General features: G+C 40.6%; 1 protein-coding gene across 1 annotated transcript in view; it reads left to right on the top strand.

The window, feature by feature from the left end:
- KCNU1 (potassium calcium-activated channel subfamily U member 1) overlaps positions 1–16579 on the top strand; it is a 610139-nt gene that overhangs the window by 306061 nt on the left and 287499 nt on the right. The window contains exons 4-5 of the mRNA XM_085000045.1: positions 757–1022; positions 3689–3891. The gene's annotated coding sequence lies outside the window, so the exon portion shown is untranslated. The remainder of the gene's footprint in view (positions 1–756; positions 1023–3688; positions 3892–16579) is intronic.

Raw genomic sequence — 16579 nt, 5'->3', positions numbered from 1 at the left:
TACCATAGGCCAATATTCATTTCAGAGGAGTCTAAGAAAAAAATTGCATGAGTTGTAGGGTAGGTGGAAAAGTGGAAACCACCAAGTTTAATATTTTCACTCTCAGGCATCTTCTATCCAGCCACCTCTGTTTGTGGTCCCTTGTTTCTGATCTGATCTCCAACATGTAAGGATCCTTATTATCATCCAAGTGAGTTCACTTAAAACTGAACAGATCATTGATTGGAATGTTCTCCAAGCTTGGAAATCTCCTTTCTTATAATTTCTTCCCATTGTTCTGAATTTTGCCTCCTGGAACTAAGGCCTCTAAGCGTCCATAAACCCTCTTCTACAGTTAACTGTGAACAGTTGGAGGCTGAGATTATTGTCATTTCTAGGCAAACATCTCTGATTCTTGGGCTATATCCTCCTGCTTATGAAAAATGGAGGCTCAGATCAGCTTCAGTCATGAACTTGAAAAATCAAATGATGGGGAGAATACAGTTTCCTTACCTTGAGTGCTACTTTTATTTCTTTGCCAAATAGTGGGGAATGTCACCTTTTCAACGTAATAATGGGCTGTATTTCTAAATATTGCAAAATCCCGAAAAGCGCAATCTGGATGTTTCTTTTCTTTTTCCACCCAGGAAATCTAGCAGGATTTGGTGCATCTGGATGGAACACAGGATTTAGGAGCACGTGCAGACATACTGCAGTTCAGAAACCAGGGGCATTTTTCATTTTTGACTTTCCTTTTGTTTATTTTCTTCACCTCAGGTTTCTGAAAACCAAAAACAGATGGACTAACCCAAGCTCCTCAGAGCAGACTGTGTATGGAACTCCCTGCGTTGAGCAACGGGGCTTTCCGGCAGAGAGCTGAAGCCAAGAACAATCTACTCCAACTCTGTCTTAGAAGGAACACTCACAGAACTTTAAACCATCAGCCTTGCCATTGCCCAGTCATCAACCACTGTTGGAAAGATGAGTCCTTGTCTGATCCTTAGGGGCCTAAGCATCACTCAGCTGCCAGACGTGGCAACATGGTAAGGAGCGAAGTCCACAGACAGTCAAACATGGACAGGTGAGGTAAAATGGGTGGGCTTGAGAAGTGGATGCCTGGCATCAGCCACTTGGGGGGAAATTAGAAATCAAGGAAAACTGATAGAAGGACAATGTGTAGCAGGATAAAATTTCTTACTTCAATGCTTTCTCACTTCTCTTCCTCTTCATCTTTATGTTCCTCATGATGCGCTTTCCTCCTTTCCCCAATCACCCAATTAAAACAAAACTGTTCTTACACAAAGGAATAATGCCTAATAAATAGAACCCTATTGCTTCCCCTTTACACAATACCATTGTTAAAGAAGAATTTGAGGAGACATAGAAATCAGTTTGCTGATTTTTGTGAGGTGGTTGCCCAAGGAGTTTAAAGGCTCTGTGACCATACTACATAGGTAGCACCTGATTTTTCCACAGAGATGATGTCAGTATCCTCTTTTTAATAACATAAAATAAGACAGAGAAATGAATGGTATACCTAAAACCTGGACAGAGATAGAGAAGATTTATACAGTTTTTAGACTCTGGGTTCTCAGGTCAAAGCTTGGAAAAATAGCTACTGGCTGTTACCAATTTAAGATTTATGCTCCATTGTGAATAACAAGAAGCACACGCAAAACAATAGCAAAAAGTGGCTTAAATGAACTAGAGCTTTTGTTTTTTCCCAAAAAAATCAGGTGGGTGTTTGCTAGCAAGTACTAGATCCACAAATAATAACAGGTCTGAGGTCCCTGAATTTGACTGACCTCTTGCTCATGGTCACTTTATGGCTGAAATGTGGCAGCTCCAAACTCATGTCATGTTCTCAGCATGAAGAAAGGAAGGTAAAGACAAAACACCTTCAGCTGGGGCTGCCCCTTCAAGATTTCTTGGAAGTTGTATTTAATAATTTCTTCTTACATCCCTTGAGCCAGAACACTGTCCCTTCACCATGTCTAGTTTCTATGAAGGCTGAGAAGTTAAATTTTTAAAATTGGGCCCCTTTACGGCCCTCTCCACAATTGTGGGTGTGGTATTGAAGATTAAGGAGAAATATTAGAGCTGACAATCCCTGTCTTACTGGCTTTAAGAGAATACTATACATTCTAATTGTTAAAAATAGTAAAATCTTAACTAATTAGATCATCTTAATAAGGACTGTTTATGCCCAATATTGGGAGTTGGTAAGGGACTTTCTTTTGGTAATAGAATAGAGTGTTTTCAAGGATTGAATTAAGAGAGCAAATTTTATACTTTTCAGATTAAGTTTGAGGGCCAATACTGCTTCAACCCAGTCTCATACTGGCAAATCCACATCACCCCTTTATGCCATGAAGATTGGTATTCAGACTGATGGTCACCTCACCCTCTTGCTTAGGGAAGTGAAAATTTCAAAATCAAAAATAAAAATAAAATCAAACTATTCTCAGGATGCTCCACCATCTAATGTATGTCTTCATATTCCTTCCAGTATACCATTAAGCAATTCGTACAGTAAGATTTTTCATGTTTTTGATATGATGTCACACAGGGGACTCCTATTTATTTATTTATTTATTTATTTTTGTCTTTTTGCCATTTCTTGGGCCGCTCCCACGGCATATGGAGGTTCCCAGGCTAGGGGTTGAATTGGAGCCATAGCCGCTGGCCTACGCCAGAGCCACAGCAACTCGGGATCCGAGCCAAGTCTGTGACCCACACCACAGCTCACGGCAATGCCAGATCCTTAACCCACTGAGCGAGGCCAGGGATCAAACCTGCAACCTCATGGTTCCTAGTCGGATTCGTTAACCACTGCACCACGACAGGAACTCCAACATCCTATTTATTTTTAATTTACAACATTTAAAACAATTGGAATATGTTTATTTACAAGGTAGTATTAGCTTTAGATTTAGGGCAAAGTGAATCAGTTGTGTATATACACATATCTCTTCTTTTTCCCCCATATAGATTATTACAGAAGATTGAACAGGCCTCCCTGTGCTATACAGCAGGTCCCTGTTAGTTATCTTCCCTATATAGTAGTGTGCATGTGCCAACCCCATCCTCCCAACTTATCCCTCTGCTCCTCAGTTTTCCCTTTGGTAACCCTGAGTTTGACCTTGAAATCTTTGGGGACTTCTATTTTTTTAAACCATGGGAAGATTCACATACCTACGAGTCATGCTCATAGTGGGCTGGGGCCCTCTGTATTTCCTGCTTAAATTCAGAGTATGTGGAGTTGCTTCCGTAGTTTCACTGATCTCCTATTAGAGCCAGGAAGATCCAAGCATTGGGGCAATGGCAGCCACTGGCAAGATAGAGCCATTCTCAAAAGAAAGTGGTGATTCATGTAATATGAGCTAAACTTTGGTCAAAGTTATGGGATTATTAGGTCTATAATGCCATGGGTTTGGTCATTTCTTCCCTAGGGTTAAACATATTTTTAAAAAGGGAATCTTTTTCTTATATAAAACTAGATTGTGCTTTCTCCATTAAAAAAAATTAAAAAGGGGAAGAGGAAGAAGAAAGAGAAGGAGGAAGGGTGGGAAGGAGAGGAGGAGTGGGGAGGGGAGGGGAGAAGAAGAAGAGGAGGAAGAGGAGGGGAAGAAGGAGGAGGAAATGTGTGCTTACCTTTCAGGAACTGGGGTGACTGAGTTATCTACTACAACTCTACTTCCCCACACAGAGTTCCGGAGCCTGTCTGAAACTTGCAAAACCTGGGCAGATGAGAGACCTTCCAGGTACATCCAGCTGAAGCCCATGGTGCCTGTTTGGGAAGATGCAGGAGAGGACAGGGAGGCTGAACCTCTTCCTCGGGTGGAGAGGAGTGGACACTGGACGATGGAGCTCAGCTTTGAAAGAAGGTGCTGTGAGTGAGGAGGAGACAAGGTAACGTTGGGGGAGAGCAAAGTTGTCTTAGGCTGGGTTCCACCAGTGGCTCTGAAGCAATGAGTAACATTAAAGTGGCTGATTCAGAAGTGTTCCTGGGAGAAATATGAAGGGCGAGGGAGAAAGGGACCGGGAAGAGAAGGAGGCAACAAACTCAAGGGAGAAATATCAACCAAGGTCCCATTTGGAGCATGGCTCCACCTCACAGGGGTGCTCTGGGGACAGAGGAGGTCACACTTCAGGATCTTCCTGATCACGCCCTGAGGCACCTGGAAGAGTTATAGGGTCATGGATAAAAGGCTGCCCTCTGGGGTACACACATTCCCAGCCACTTGGCTCCTTAGATGTGTGAATGGGTTTTGACAGCCAACAAAAAGGTGCAAATTCCTACAGTCTTTGGGGAGTGAAAGCACACAGACAACATGTGCACAAAAATGGTGAAGGCCAAGGCAGTAAGGCTTCCTTGCCTTTTTGTTTACCCACTTAAGGTCTGTGCCCTTCACATTATGTAGCTCTGTGAAAAAATGATCCCTTTCCTAAACTAAAGAACTAATTACATTTTCATTTCTTCTGAGAATCTTGGTGGAGAAAGCCAGGACTCTATATAGAAGGATCTGAAGAGTTCTGCCCAGGAAAGGGACTGTGGGTTACTGGATAAAGTCACCCTGCTTCCTGTAACTTCAGAGTGGTGACTGTGGAGAGGGACTTATTGCACTCATGTCTGTCAGCCTAGATGTCTCAATTTCCATGCCACCCTATCCATTAGCAAGGGACATACTCTAGCAGGACAAAAATGCTGATGTATCAGATTGTAATTTAGCACATTGCTTAGACTGGATTTGTGTTTATTCCAGGTAGGTTTTTTTTCTCTCCTTCCACTCTGTTCCTCTCCTTCACTGGATCTTCTGTTTCCCACATACGTATGGTAATGCTGTCTCAAGCAGTTTTCTTAATCAGGTTAGAAGGGCTGATACAAGAGTAGATAAGAGTAATACTAGAATTGAGCTGGGGAATCTTTGCTGGAAGACTCCAGGAAATGTTTTTATTGTTCCTTAAAGCAGCCTCTCAGCCTTTGTCACCTGCACCTGAGAACTGAAAGCTCCATAATTCAGCAGGCTCTGAACAGAGAGGGATATGGTGTCACTGTTCCCTCTGGGACTCTGGACCCATAAATCTGTGTCCTGCAGCAACTGGAGCATCCCATACACTTTGGGATCAGCAACAAAAATACCAATACCATATTATCATCTATGACTCTTTTTATATTTCTTCCATAAGATTCAATTTCTCAGCTGAAATTGGTAACAGAGCCCTTTAGGCAACTATGACAAAAGCACCAGGAACTATCTATTGATACCGAGACTAAACAGTTTTAGTTAATTTATTTCACTAACCAACAATATCAAAATGAGGGGCAAAACAGAATCCCCTGTGGGAGGATAACACATCACTGTTTCAGGATGCCTTATACAATGATTATCCTGCTGGGAAGAAGACAGCATGGATGGCAATGGTATTGACAGACCCCTAGCCCTTCTGATCCACTGGTAAAACATATGTTACAATGGTTAACAATGGATCAGAGCATTTCAAACCTAGAAATAAATCTTATTAAAATTCAACTTGTTCTTATGCCCCTTTCTGCACATGAACATGAGTAGGCTTCTATTCATCATGTAAGGTAAACAGGGGGTGGGAGACGTATTTATATTAATAACATTTTACCTGTATGTAATTCACCTAGGTAAGACTGAACTTTTCTTTTTGATTAGATAGCTCTTCTCCTATTTTTATCTTGATAAAACTAGGGCAACTCTCAATATAGTGTTGGAACTAATTAAAAATACCGTGATTACAAACAAGCCTAATTATTTCAAGCATACATTCTGTGATGAGTTGAGGGAGCAGAACACAGGGGTACCCAGAGGTCTTTACAGAAATGATAGTTTATCTGCAAAAGGTACTTCAGTGGTTTTGTTGTTCATCTTGGACCTAAATTTAGGAAAAGCAATATAAAAAAAGAGTTGTTAGACAACCATTATTATTTCCAGAAATGGTCATACCATTATATCAGAAATGGTCATACTAGTTTATAGATTCCTGCAGATTTGAAATTCTTATCTAAAGATAAGAAATGATCAATGTGGTGTTTAATATATTAATCAGAGAGATAATATTTTACATATCTAGAAGAAACTACCCTATTAATTATAAGAAACTTTAGCTTACTTGGAAATGAGAAACTTTGATTTTTAAAATGATTCACAAACCGTTTTGGTATTGAGGTTAGCAGTTTCTTATCAATTTAAGCATGCCCTTACCTTAAGACCCAGAATCCCGTTCCTAGAGAAATAAGAATATATGTCCTAAGAATATTTGCATATAAATATCCATAGCAGCTTTATTCCAAACTGCTCCACATGTAAACAATCTAAATGCCCATCAGTAGGTGAATGGACATGTAGTATTTCCATAGAATGGAACCTACTCAGCGAGATATGGAAATATACTGTTGACTCAGGAAGACAAGTGGATCTCAAAACCATTCTGCTCTGCAACAAAAGCCAGACACCAAAACCTCCATATTGTATGGATTTCTAAAGAAGACCAATCAAACCTGTAGTGATAGAGCCAATCAGTAGTTATCCAGAACCAAGACAGTAGGGAGAATTACCGCAGAGGGGCGTGAGGGATTTTTGGAAAGATGAAAATGTTCTACCTTTTGATTATGGTTGTGGATACACAACTCATCGAACTGTACACTTCAAATAGGTCAATTTAAAAAATACAAGTATATTTCTATAAAATTGATTTCCTATAAAATTGATTTCCAAACTCCTAAGCCTCATTAAAATTCATCAGACACATGCATAAATTTTTTAAAAAAATTTAAAAAGTAAAATTAAAAGAACAAACTTTTAGGGAGTTCCCATTATGGCTCAGTAGTTAGTGAACCTGACTAGCATCCATGAGGAATGTGGGTTCTATCCCTGGCCTCGCTCAGTGGGTTAAGGATCTGGCATTGCTGTGAACTGTGGCTCGGATTCCATGGTGCTGTGGCTATGTTGTAGGCTGGTGACTGTGGCTCCGATTTGACCCCTAGGCTGGGAACCTCCATATGCTGCGGGTGCGGCCCTAAAAAGATAAAGAAGACCTTAAAAAAGAAAAAATCTTTTTTTTTTTTTTTTTTTTTTTTGTCTTTTTGCTATTTCTTGGGCCGCTCCCTGGGCATATGGAGGTTCCCAGGCTAGGGGGTCGAATCGGAGCTGTAGCTGCTGGACTATGCCAGAGCTACAGCAACGGTGGATCTGAGCGGCGACTGCAACCTACACCACAGCTCACCACAGCTAACGGCAATGCTGGATCGTCAACCCACTGAGCAAGGGCAGGGATTGAACCCGAAACCTCATGGTTCCTAGTCGGATTCGTTAACCACTGCGCCACGACGGGAACTCCGAAAAAAACTTTTAAAAGTAAAATAAAATGACTTTAAAAAGACACATGCACAATATAGAATACTCGGGGAGGAGGTTCATCTGGGCAAATACACATAACATAAATGAGAACCTTTACTACCTAATGTTGTCAGGCCGATGACAGCAAGATTCATTTCCAATTGCTTTATCATTTCTTTGTTTAATAACTTCCATAAGACTTTACCCAATCTATATTTAGGAGACAAATTTCAGGCTTTTAACTTTAGCTTCATAATGTGTTATCCTCATCAGAGAATGGCTATACCACATTGAACTCACCATCTTAATTGGAACTTTACAAAGGGCAAATTTGTTGTATGTAGATAAGGATATTTCCATCGGAGAGGTGACATTTACATTTTTACTCCATGCAAGTAGAGGAAACAATCCCAGATGATTTGCAGCATCATCTAAAGTCCACAGAAAACAATCTTTAAAAAGACATTAATTATTATAAAACTCAGTTAAATATATATGAGTATACTCTCATAACCTTAAATAGTATGTGGAAACAATGAGAATCTAACCTCCTTGGAAGTTTGGGTTATGCAAAATAAAATGGCTTCCCATAAAATGTAAATTTAATCTTTGTAATCCAATCTTATATGTGTTAAATTTATATTTTATACTTCATCATAATAAAATTTGAGAAGACGTATTGCTAAATTTTAAACCTAAGTTATCAAGCCCATCTTACTTATCAAAGAATTTTCCTTGATTAATATGCACACTACATAAACTAGAACCTTATAATAAATCTGCTTTTATTTACCATATATCGAATATGTATCAAAATCTTTTTATTAGTGCATTTTTATGACTGTTTGTTGCTAGCTGGTGTCATTTGCATTTCTTTGTTTCTTATCTAGCAATCTGCTATTGCCAGCACAGCTTGATTTTTCCTGAATTGGTAGAGAAGTTTTTCTTAAAAGGCCAGTACATTTAAAGCCTCAGAGTTTGACTTCTTCCTTCTCTCTGTTAAATTCAGGATACTCTAATTGGTTAATCTCCTCCAGAGTTAGACAAAAGAAAATCAGAGCTATGCTAAGAAAATATTTCAAATTACACATCCCAGAATCTTAGACAAATATTGAGAAACTCTTGGTATGTCCTTTCTGTATAGGGGACAAGCCCTTTTGCCTGATTTCGAGCCCCAGGTCGGGATGCTTATCTGAGAACCAAGTTGTTACTAAGGTTGGGACTTCAGAGTTTATCCTTGGAAGGTATTACTCCTGATACTTTAGAGGGAAAAGCAAGAAAAGACAAGATATTGCAGAAGCCCTTCGACTTCACAGGAAATTAGGTGCTCATTAATGAGGTTTGCAGGCTCCACATTGCATCTGTGTCCTCATTCCATCACAGACATATCTACACAACCGAAATAAGAGCCTTGCCAGCCCTCTGCTCTCCAAGCCGTACAGACTGTTTCCAATTTCTTTAAATATTTGCATATACTTCCTTCCCTTTAATGGTAGATATTTGTATTTGTCTTGGACATTCATATAGTCTGGAAATTGGAAGATTCCCATGATCAGCAAAGGGCCAAGCCTGTCCCCTAAAATAACCTGGCCACAGGAAGGGGCTATAATTATGAGCAGATTGTTCATTGTCATTCTCTTCCTCTGTCAAGAGGCTTTCTTACTTAGACATACACACACATAGAAAACGTACAGCATCGTAAAATCCAGCTATTATGCAAAAGCCAATCTAATGGGGATTATGTGCAAGCTGCCCCTTCAGGGAGGACAAACACAGACAAGCAATCTGAGAACTCTTTCGGTGAAGCTCCACTCCCCCTCCACCCTAAGAAAAAGATCAATAAAGTATAATTTGACACCGGGCAATTTTTTTCAACCACCCGGTTGAGACTGGCCCATGGTTTCATAAAAGCTGCTCCTTTGACCCTGTTTTGAGAAACAGGGGAAGGCTTGAGTCAACAGGAATTTTGTGAAATCCTGCAGACATGCAACCAGAATGAATCTCTTAGCACTTAACACTGATGGAGAGAAACCAGATGGGCATTAATTAATGACAGAAATAATTTAGATCAGTCATGAACCAGAAATCAACCAGACAACCACATAGTTGTGAACCAGAAATAATCCAGAAACAGACTCAGCTTCCCCCATCACTGTACATGGGAGCTCATCCTGAGAGCCAGGAAGATTGAGCCCAAGGAGGATGAAGCACATTTACTGAGGACTGCATTCTCCTGACTCCAGTAGCTGAATCCTCATGGAGAGAAAACTTCACACCAATCAAACCCAAAACCCTGTGGGGAGTTGCCATTGTGGCTCAGTGGTAACGAACCCAACTAATATCCATGAGGATGTGGGTTCGATCCCTGGCCTTGCTCAGTGGGTTAAGGATTCTGTGTTGCTGTGAGCTGTGGTGTAAGATGTGGCTCATATCTGGTGTTGCTGGGGCATAGGCCTGCAGCTACAGCTCCACTTGGACCCCTACCCTGGGAACTTCCCTATGCCGAAGGTATGGCCCTGAAAAGCATAAAAACTGGAAAAACAACCCCCCCCCAAAAAAAAAAACCCAAACAAAACATAACAAAAAAACCTGTGACAGTTTTGGTTACTGAAGAAGGACCTCACCCCATAGCAAAGTATAACACGAGGCAGAACCTATGTTTTCAGAACCTCCAGGCCCCCAGAATAAAGACAGATGCTGCATCTCTTATTGAAATCCTTTGGATAAATAAAAAGTAGCATTTTCCCGTCATTCATGGCATGTCCAGGAACAGGTTGGCTTTTAGATATGCTGCCATTCTGGCTTTGATATAAGAAACTGGGAGGCCTTAGTACCTGCTTAGTAACCCAGTTAACTTCTGTTATCTTGCGGTTCCTTCCATGATCAACCCATCTCAGAATGCAGGATTTTCAGAAATAGAAATCTCTTCCAGCCATGCTTTTACAACAGGGTTAGGCTGCTAGACACAATGCGTCAGTTTCACTTTTTCATGATTTTTAAAAGTACTTTTGTTATGCTACTATCAGTAAACTGAATTTAAAATGCTCTTTAAATTGGTAATAAAAATAGTTGTCTATAAAATTCCCCACAAATCCAAGATAGTGTTTTTTTTTTTTTTTTTGGTTTTTTTTTCAAAAATAGAAATCAGGAGTTACTGCCATAGCATAGTGTTAAGAATCCAACTGCAGTGGCTCAGGTCACTACAGAGGTATGGGTTCTATGCCTAGCCTGGTGCAGTGGGTTAAAGGATCTGGCATTGCTGCAGCTGCGGTGTAGGTTGCAACTGTGGTGTAGGTCAAAACAGTGGCTCAGATTTGATTCCTGGCCTGGAAATCAATATCCAACAGATGTGGCCAAAAAAAAAATATTAATTTTAAAAAATCATAATTCTCCCTCTTTCTCCTTTTCACCTCTGCAGTCCTCCTCCAGTGTACTCTTGGAAGGGGAGAGGGGAATTGTGGATGGGTGTATTCTACAGCTTGGAGAACACACCCATAATTATCCCAAGTCATAGGGGACATATATTTAATAATTTCTTCAGGTGTAAAGCTCCTGGCTCCTGGTTGATCTGTGCTGAAAGGGTTAACATGCAGTGAAAGCAGAGTTAACAAGGGAGAGGCCATAAATGGTTCCAGCTGTGTATAATTAACAGTAATACTGCAGAGTAAATGACTTTTATTGGCAACCATGTCATAACTTCATTAAAAGTCATATTTACAGCCCTATCACATGAAATGAGTCCTCCTGTATTCTGGAATTTAATGGTCATTCATTTTCACCTTGTTCAATTATCCTCCATTCACCCACCTCCAACTTTTCTTCTCCCTGGTGTGGGAAGCATGAAGCCAGAAGACAATAGGAATGTAATTAGCACCTGGCAGAGGGCCCCTTTTCTAGGGAACATCTCCCCAACCACAGTAAAACTGTTTCTCCTTGTTTTCAATTATAAATTGGTAACTGCCTTGCACAAAAACATTAAGTAACAGCCATAAAAACATCAACTTGATATGATGGAAAGCTTTTGAAGGTTAGGCCTCTGCAAAGCAGTCATGCTGGAAACCATAAGGAACAAATTCCAAATGCACACCGTGAATAGTGATCATGGAGGAGAAGAGTGAGGCCAATAATTGTTTTTTTTTTTTTTTTTTTTCCTTCCATTTTTGGGCCGCTCCCGAGGTATATGGAGGTTCCCAGGCTAGGGGTCGAATCGGAGCTGTAGCCACCGGCCTACGCCACAGCCACAGCAACACGGGATCTGAGCCATGTCTGCAATCTACACCGCAGCTCGTGGCAACGCCGGATCCCCAACCCACTGAGCAAGGCCAGGGATTGAACCCACAACCTCATGGCTCCTAGTCGGATTCGTTAACCATTGAGCCACAACGGGAACTCCCAATAGTTGGTTTTGAATCACACCTTTTCCATGATATCTTCCACTGTCTGAAAGTACCTATATAGCGTAGGAGTGGAATTTCTAATTAAATCTCTCTTTCTTCCACCTCTGCCTCCTCCTTGCCTTCCCTTCTCTCCCCTTTCTTTTATCTTCTCTGCTCAACTTCCAAAAGAAATATATTGCCCAGTCCATCAAGTGATCCAGGAATTTAATTCCTAATCTCTGATTCAGCTTTCATTCCACCTCAGATGTCTCCTTAGATTTTTTTGGATGTTGAGTGCGGATTTTCAGAGTTCCTGTTGTAGCTCAGTGGGTTAAGAACCCGACTAGTATCCTTGAGGATGCGGTTCAATTCCTGGCCTGGCTCAGTGGGTTAAGGATCTGGCATTGTCGTGAGCTATTGTGTAGGTCACGGATATGGCTCAGATCTGTGATACAGCCCCGAAGCTGCAGCTCAGATTTGACCCGTAGCCCAGCAACTTCCATATGCTGCAGGTGTGGCCCTAAAAAAAAAAAAAAAAAGGATTTTCTTTTTTGAAGTTCCAGTTGATGTTCCCTGTGGTTCAAAGTGAAAGTATAAGGTCCCTGTGTCTATTAGGAAGAACATGCTCTGGGGACTCAGGAAAAATTGTATTGAGGAGTGGGGGGAGCTAGAGACGTTTTTATTTTCCAATTTTTTTCCCCAGCATTATTGAACATAATCAACACATAACATTGTGTATAACCTCAAGGTGTACAACATGCTTATTTGATACATTTATACCTTGTGAAATCTTTACCCCCTTAGTATTAGCCAGCACCTCCATCCCATCACATAGTTACCATTTCATTTTTGTGGTGAGAACATTTAAAATCCTCCTTCTTAGCAACAGTCAAGTGTTTGGTACATTATCACTAGCTATAATCACCATGCTGTCCATTAAATCCCCAAATTTATTAATCTTAAATCTGGGCATCTGTACCCTTTGGACAGTATCTCTCCATTTTCTGCAGCTACCTCCCAACTCCTGGTAACCACCACTCTACTCTGTGTTTCTTTGAGTTTGTTCTTTTTAGATACCATGCGTAAATGATGTCATACAGTATTTGTCTTTCTCCATCTGACTTATTTACTAAGCATAATACCCTCAAGGTCCATTCACATTGTTGCAAATGGCAAGATTTCCTTCATTCATTCTCATGGCTGACTTATATTAGAATTTATACACACACACACACACACACACATATACATACATACTATGTATATATAAATTATGAAATATATATACACACACTTCTGTATCTCACGTCTTTATCCATTCATCTTGTCATTTTTGTGTCTTAGCTATTGCGAATAAAGGGCAGATCTATATTTTAATCCATACCATCCAGTTGCTACATGACATTGGAAATTCTAGCTCAGCCTTCCTGAAGATCATTTTCAAATAAGTAGGATCGGTGACCATCTTTTTAATGGGGCTTATTAGTATTAAATAAAATAATACATCTGGCATTGTATTTAAAGAGAAGGCATTCAATCAGTATTTTCCCACCCTTCCTCCTCCTTCCATCTCCCATCCCTTCCTTTCCTTCTGGAAGTTTATAATTTCCCTGTATTGTATTTCAGCTAAAATAGAATGTTTGGCATTAATGTTTTGAGCTCCGGATTAACTGAGGGCTACTGTGGACAAAGGATGCATATTGATTGGCAGACCAGAATCTGTAAAATTGACCTACCACAGGAGGATGCAATGAAAGGTAACTGACCCCAAACTCAGTGGGGAAGACCATGAGGAAAATGATAGCCATGGCTGGCACTGAACATGGGGTCATCTCCCCTCACAAGACCCCTGTGGTCTAACAGCCTGAGCAGGGGGCATGGAGAGAAGGAAATGTGCCCAAGAATTATTCAAGCACAGCCAGCACTTACATTGTGAACGTAAAATGCCCTTGGAATCTGTTGTCATTTGAAACATAAGCCAGCACACAAGGAGATGCATTCTGCTGCCAACTATGCCCTCTCCAGCAAATTCCACTGCACATGTGACCTGCCATTCTCAGCCCTGCTGCTTTATCTGATTTTAGCCAGACCCTTTATAATTAGCACTTTGGACTGGCCCTGTTGTTTAGGAACACTGTTTCCATTATTCATTTGGGGATTTAATAAAGCCTAGAAATACCATGAGCAGGAGTAACATCTAATGCAATTTTCTTTCTTACCTTTTTTTTTTTCAACTGAGAATCAAAATTCCTTATTGGGTTGTACAATCTTTCTATTGGGTTGCAGCCAGCATTTAAACATTTTTAATGGAATAGAATATAGCAGAATAGAATAGAAAATCAAGTACAATAATAAGTGTGTGTGTGTAACTCTGTAAGATATCATCCAGAGTTTGAAAATTCCTGATGTAGTGGTCAGCACCCAGACCAGGTCTTGGGGAAAGTTGCATTGTCTGGCTGTGTTCTTACCTTATTTCACTTTGTTCTTCCAAGTGCTATTTACTTTCATCTTCCTTATCAGCAAATTGAGCCCAGAGCAGCACAAAAGAAGAAATCAAATTTTGGGAAAGGAGACACCACGTGGGGAGGGAGGTCTACTTTAAATGAATCAAGGAAATTTTTGTCTCATTGCTCATGTGGGCTCCTACAGTTCATCAGCTCCAACCCCTTTCCATATAAAGTAGCAATCATTTGGCTGATAAAATCCAATAAAAATCCCAAACACACAAATTTGCATTTAGATTCAGTGAGCCACTGTGTGTCCCTAACAAGATAATTAAGCACGAGCATACAGGGTGGCATTTAATTGCTCTTTTCCAAGTATTCCTGGATAGCTCATTCCAAATGTTTACAAATTAGGGGCCTCAAGAGAGATCCACAGTGAATGTCACTGGATATATTCTGGTTCAATGTCTACTTCAGGTAGAAGGGGTGGAAAGGGGCAATGCTGAGAAGGGGAGATTTTAGGGATATTCCCAGGTGCCTCCTGAGATGGGTGATTGCTTTGTTGGTCCCTGGTCCAGACTTGCACCTTGTTAAATATCAAGCTTTCTTCCTAGTATCTTTGATCTAAGGTATCTTTCTTGGTCTCCAGTTCCTCTAGCTCCCAGTTTCAGAGGCTGAATTTTAGATGTGAAACAATTACATACAGTGTGCACAAGCCATTTAAAAGCAGACTCCTGGTGAAGGAAAGGGAAGATTCAGGGGAGCAATGGGTGATGGCAGGTCCCTGTTGAACACTAGATTTTCACACACCCGACCTGCCACACTGTGGAAGCAGGCAATTAGATCTCACACTAAAACCATAGGATGCCCTTGCACATGTCCAAACAGATGGCTGGCCGGTAGAGGCATCTGCTCTGATTTCAGGCAGGGCAGGGGGCGGCCAGAGAGAATGCCCTCTAGAATCTGGGACAGTTTGTGGAGCCCTTCAAGCCTTTCTGCTACAGAGTAGTTAGTTGCCTCCTTTGAACTTCAGATGCATATGTTTTTCTCCTCTTTCTTAACTTACTGACTTTTAAGGGTCAACTTGTTGGGGGGAAAAAAGGGGGAGGAAAACATATATACATATTTTTTTTCTTCTTTTTAAAGAGAGAGAGAATAGGAAAAAGCAGAATAGGGGAGTCAGAGGAAACAGGGAGGAGAAAAAAATCAAGATCCCAAGATAGAAACTCTGTTTAAGTGGTATCCCACTACTTTCTTCTTCCTGCTCTGTAATATGACTTAGTTTGCAGCTTATTGAAAATTCAGGAGAATGGCCAATTACTTGCATGTGAGAAGCACAGTAATTAAACAACATATGACCATTGCTACAGCTGACTAACACAACTTTTCTTCTCTCGTCAAAGAACAGAGAGAAATTTAAAAAATGGCAAGGTCTTGCTCTGCCCTGGAGCAGCCTCTACGCAATTAGTCATTAGGCTACTGGGGCCCAAATCCCCTGCCCTGTCCCTCCGCCTGGCTTTACTCAATAACAGTGATCTATTAGTTCACCAGGCTTGCTCTTTCCTGACTTTCTAAAAGATCTAACTAAAGTTGACAGATGTCTGTTTTTCATAACTAAGATGATTGCCTCCAACATGTTCATTAATTTTAACGAGTTATTTGAAAACATCAGTGCCCTGTCACTGTTGATTGAGGCAGGGTGAGTTAATGCAGTCCAGGAAGCCCAGGAAGCATTTACGTACATGTGACAAATACTGTGTACTAGCTCCATGTGTGTGGCTTAGAGGCCCAGCCCTGATGAGTAAGGCTATGTGATTTTGCACTCTCTGTTTACTTTATTTTCTGCCCTATGGAATAAAAAGATGATACCTATTTCATAGGTTATTGTGAAGATTAAATGAGTTAATTCCTATAGCATACCTAGAATTTCACCGAACATATCTTTAATAGTTAGCTTTTATACAATGAAGAGGAGGAAGAAGAGGAGGCAGAAACTTTACCCCAAAGAGATAGAGGCAGTACAAACGGGCTAAGACACAGAGCACATCTTAGACTCCCAGCCTAGGAACACTGTTCATTTGCAAACTCAATTTTCCTCCAAAAAGGAAGGATGACTCTGAGGGTGAAGCCGAAAGCCAGAAAGAAAAATGTGATAGTTAATTTTGTGACAAATTGGCTGGGTCATGGTGTAGTTTAAGGTCAAACACCAGTCGGGGTTTTTATTTTTAGATGTGATTAACATGTAAATCAGTAGACTTTGAGAAAGGTAGATTACCCTCCATAATGTGAGTGATCTTTGTCCAATCAGTTGACAATCTTAGGAGAAAAGAGCAAGTTCTTCCAAAAATTGAAGTTCCCTCCTTCCTAAAGGAAGTTCACTCCTAAAAATAGAATCTGCTACCAGACTGCCTTC

Source organism: Sus scrofa, chromosome 15, assembly GCF_054392235.1.
Source record: "Sus scrofa isolate SSC_HxYL_T2T_F1_AM1 chromosome 15, Sscrofa_HxYL_maternal_Yorkshire_Landrace_v2.0, whole genome shotgun sequence".
Lineage (NCBI taxonomy): Eukaryota > Metazoa > Chordata > Mammalia > Artiodactyla > Suidae > Sus > Sus scrofa.
This window is presented reverse-complemented; position numbering and strand designations above follow the sequence as displayed.